Below are 4,946 nucleotides of genomic sequence, written 5' to 3'. Positions count from 1 at the left end.
TACGTTTTGAACTTAAAATATACAACTATACAAATATTATGATAATTAAATAATTATATTGATAGGTGTTTAAAAAGTTTTGTTAACTATGCTGTTTTTATATTCCAATAGCTATTAATTTACTGTAATGTAAAAGTAAACTGTAAATTGGTAAAAAAGTTGTATAAAATAATATCTATTTATAGCAGTTATTTATCTTATTTATCTGTGCAACGAAAAAAAAAAGATACCCTGTTAACCCCCCCCCCCCCAAGCAAGATTGAATGTACGCCACTGTATACATAAAACTATAAGTCTATGTGTGATGCGCGTGTGTTAATTTATTCTACAATATTACAACGTTAAAGTTATTTAATATTATATTATATATAAATATAGCATAAAAGTTTGAGTTATATAACACACAGGTTACCAGCTAAAAACTATTACAATATTTCATATTTATTTTAGTTCATTTTAAATCTTGAAAAACTTGAGAAAGATATTAATATTAATTCATTTAATTTCATCTTACATCTTTCACAACTTTATTTCAATTATTTTACATATTTTTATTTTGAATACTATTATTTTCTTAATTTATATTGTTGATGTGTATGTGTTATTGAATGCGGTGGTTTTATTGAGTATGAGAACGAATTTATTAAGTTAACACTAATATATCTTAAATATATAACGAAGCAAGGCATTTTTTTTTACAATATTATAAAAAAATGTAGAGTCACCCTTTGAGTTATAAATCAACATTTACATCACCCTTACAGAAAAGCTTTTGGTTATATTAACAAAGTACTTGGAAATAGTGGGAAGTAGTATTTTATCGACTTTATCACATGTGTACTGAAATTTTAGGATAGTTTCCTGTAATTACTAAATAACTACCTAGTAGATTTAATGTGAATTAAGTATAATTTCTAAATATTTTTTAATGCTTGTTATAGCACATACAATTATTATTGGATTTTAAAAATCCAACAGTCCAGATTTTTAATTATTGTAATTATTTAATGCTATAAATTCTAAGCCTTGTTTTATTTTATAAATGTATTAAAGTTATTACTATTTACTTTTAAAGCTATCATAATAATATTAATATTAATTTATATACATGAAAAGCAATAAAGAAAGTATAAGTTAACAAAAATAACTATAATAATACAGAAAACATCAGGGCTTAAAACCGATAACCTGTTTCTAACGAAAACCGGTAAAAAACCGTAAATTTGAGGACCGAAAACCGATAACCACTTTTAGTTTTGGAATGCTGGAAGCGGTTATTGGTTATCAATAATCAAAGTAAATATCTAAACATCAAAGCGATCACCTCATACTTTCAATCTCGGTTTTATAACCAAACCTATCCCCAACCAAAATAATTAACGGTTTTTTCGTGGTATTAATACTTGAATTATGTCATGATTATTATTATACATTATACTATTATAGTTGAATTTAATTTTCCAGCTATTTTCAAATATTTTTCCCTAATTAATGGCCGTCGAGTATTGCTTATCTGTTGTGAATATCATATATATATATATACAATGTATCAATCTTAGTGTCATCTTAGAAAATTATTATATTTAATTTCAGTTTTTTACCGTTATAAATAAGAAAATTATAACAACATTTTTTTATGCAATTTAGTTTTTTGATTATCATTATCTTGATCATAATATGTTTTAAACTTTAAAGCAGTTTGAAAAAATAAATATTGAAATTGAGTGAAATCGATCAAATTAAAGCATATTAAGTTTTTGATTTTGTAAAAATAAAAATTAAATTATCAACCCACGAATCGCCTAAATAAACTGTTTTAAAAATATGATTAAAAAATTGAAAAATACGATTTTTAAAAATCGGTTTTAACCGGTAACCGATTACCAAAAAACCTTATCATCGGCTTTTAAACGATTAACGGTTTTTATAGTTTTTGAAATATTCTTAAAGAAACGGTAACCGGTTACCATAATATCAAAATTAAACGATAACCGGTTTCCGGTTTTCAAAAATGTTCGGCTCCTACCGGAGCCGACTACCAAATTTATTAGGAACAGTTTTAAACCCTGGAAAAAATCATTCAATCTTTGAATATAAAATCTGAACCTATTATTATTTTTTACTATCATTAATTTTGTATCATTGTATTTATCTATTGAAAAATCAATTATATTAACTATTTAAATTATGTTGACGGTTGAGTATAAATTTAAATGATTATTATTGTTCATATTCAATTCTATGGTAAATATAGTGATTACTAGAAAGTAACTTTACATTGTTGCATAATTTCACTATAGACACTCGTTTCAAACTTTTTATGTAGATTATTTCTACTCATTTGTCCCATCAAAAAGCACAATAAAATTTTTTTATTAATTATTTAAAAAAAAAAAAATAAAGTCTAATGGTGACGATTTATTTACTTAATTTTATATATGATACATTTCTAAAAATAAAAATTCAATACAAATATAATTAATGTTAAATAATAAGTAGAAAACCTTAAATGAATAAATGTTAAACTAAAATATTATATGAACTTTTTACTAAAAAATAAATGCATTTTACCATCTGAAATAATTTAATTGAGATTTTTTTTATTATACAAAGGATGCATTTGAAAAGGACAGGTTGTAGATTCTTAATGAATATTTTAAGTCTTAACTACTTCAGAAATTATTGTTTTATAAATTAAATGTTTATATTATTTCTTATACTTAGGTTTCTTATTATTTATTATATTTAGGTTTCAATATAATGCTAATTTAAATATCAATTTCCAAAAGTGTGTTAATATATTAAATATAAAAATATTAAAAAATTTGTTTATTATTTGCGAGGATTTAAAAATACCAAATATAATTTTTTAAAATGAGAAAAAGTTTTTGAATGCAATTATTTATATTTATTTAACATTACTGCATTAAAAATTATATCATCATACCTAACTAAATTCATGTATTAATACATTATATATATGTATATATGTATGTATGTATACAGATATATATATATATTTATTTATATGTGTGTGTAATTATAAGTTGATATATTCTCAACAGTTTTATAATTCAAAGTCATATCTATTTTTTTCTAAATAGAATGAGTATGATTATTGCTTTGTACTTCTTCTGATTTGAAATCGTTAAGATTGTAACTAACGATACTTTGGAAACATATTATTATCAAAATAAATTTACTTTCCTATAATAAACAATTGAAACATATTTAATTATATTTATTATTAATATTTAATTAGTTTTAAAGTGTGTACTAATTTTTATTATTTAATATCAAATAAATAATTATATATAGTTTTGACTATAAACACAGCTAAATTTATATAATAAATATAATAATTTAACGACCAATTATACTTTTAACATTAATTTTAAATTAATTTGTTTTACGGGTTCAATGATAATGTTTTATAAAATATTAATTTGTTAATATATAATTAATTATAATATATATTAATTTATTATATTGAATATGTATTGTTAAAACTGCAAATTTTAGTTATATTGTTATATGTTAAGAATTGTTTACTTACTTATGAGTCTTTCTATATTACCCTTTCCTATCCCTTTAATGTTTCTTCGTAAGCAGCTTTCATTGATCGAAATCCCAGACAGAGACTGTTAAGACATCCAAAGACGTATTCTTTTCTTTATCTAAGACCCGCTTAACTTTTGAGGTTGCCGCGATGAACAAAAATTAAAGAGAAGATTTTTTTTTCATTTTAAATCATCCGGGGGCAAAATGTAAGTGTCACCGCAAGACAATGGTAAAAGTTTTATAAAAGTTCAAGGGTTTTGAACTGCTCGACTTAGTCAACAAAGCTTTTTAAAAAAAAAAAAAAATTAAAACAAAAAACTTAAAACCAACCCATCTTTCTTTATTTTTATGAATTTCATTACTAACTTGTATTGGCTATTCAATATTTTATAAATAACATATACAACTACAATATAGTATACACATATTGCACACTATTTTTTGCAGGTTCATTTTATCAATGTTAAGTTTAAGTATTAGTTAATCAATAGTATTACCATTATTTTATAGATTAAGACTTAAGTTAGGTCAAATTTATTTCATGAGTTATTATTTTATATCTATATATGCAAATACTTATTTAAATTAATTATTGTTGTTGCATTATATTTAAAAAATAATAATAACATCATTACTTGAGTATTATTTCTTTAAAAATATCTTTATTTTCAAATATAAATTAATAACTGAATTATAATCTTCTTTAACATGATGCATAAGAAAGTCAAAGGAAAAATATATAGTTAATTAATCGATTTTGTGTAGAGTGACGAAGGATCACGTTTAGGAACATGATTGTCTTACTTGTAGACTAAAACCAAGAGCGTTATTTGCAGGATGCAAAGGTGAGCAAATGCATCCCATTAATTTTTTTTAACTCACTTTTTATGTAAATGTAGATCATTTCATAAAATTAACTCAAAACTAAAAAAACTCAGTCAATTTTGACTATAGAGAACTGAAATTAGATAGAACCATAATAACCGTTAATTTTTTCAATATTAATGTTCAAAAAAATATTAAAAATATTAAAGTTCAAAAAAAGTTGGATTTAATAATTTAAAGTTGAATTTTTCGATAAAAATAAATGAAAGACTATTTATTTAATTATTTATATAATGTTCGTTCTAGGATCTTGACATAATTGTTTCCACGGATAGAACATTTAATAAAATTGGACAAACACTTTCTTAGTCATCCTTTTTCCTTGAGTATTTTTATTTTTATTTTTATATAAAAAAACGGTTATTGTGAATATTTTATCACAAAATGATCGTATGATCGTTCACTTCCGAGCACTCGCTTTTAACAGTCATAATATGTGCGTTTATGTATACGTTACTCATATACATACATTATTATTTTATTCAGGTTGTCATAATAAC

This window comes from Sipha flava, unplaced genomic scaffold, assembly GCF_003268045.1.
Source record: "Sipha flava isolate LNK unplaced genomic scaffold, YSA_version1 51779_pilon_pilon, whole genome shotgun sequence".
NCBI classification, from domain to species: Eukaryota; Metazoa; Arthropoda; class Insecta; order Hemiptera; family Aphididae; genus Sipha; species Sipha flava.
The sequence above is the reverse complement of the archived record's forward strand: the minus strand, read 5'-3'. Positions refer to the sequence as shown.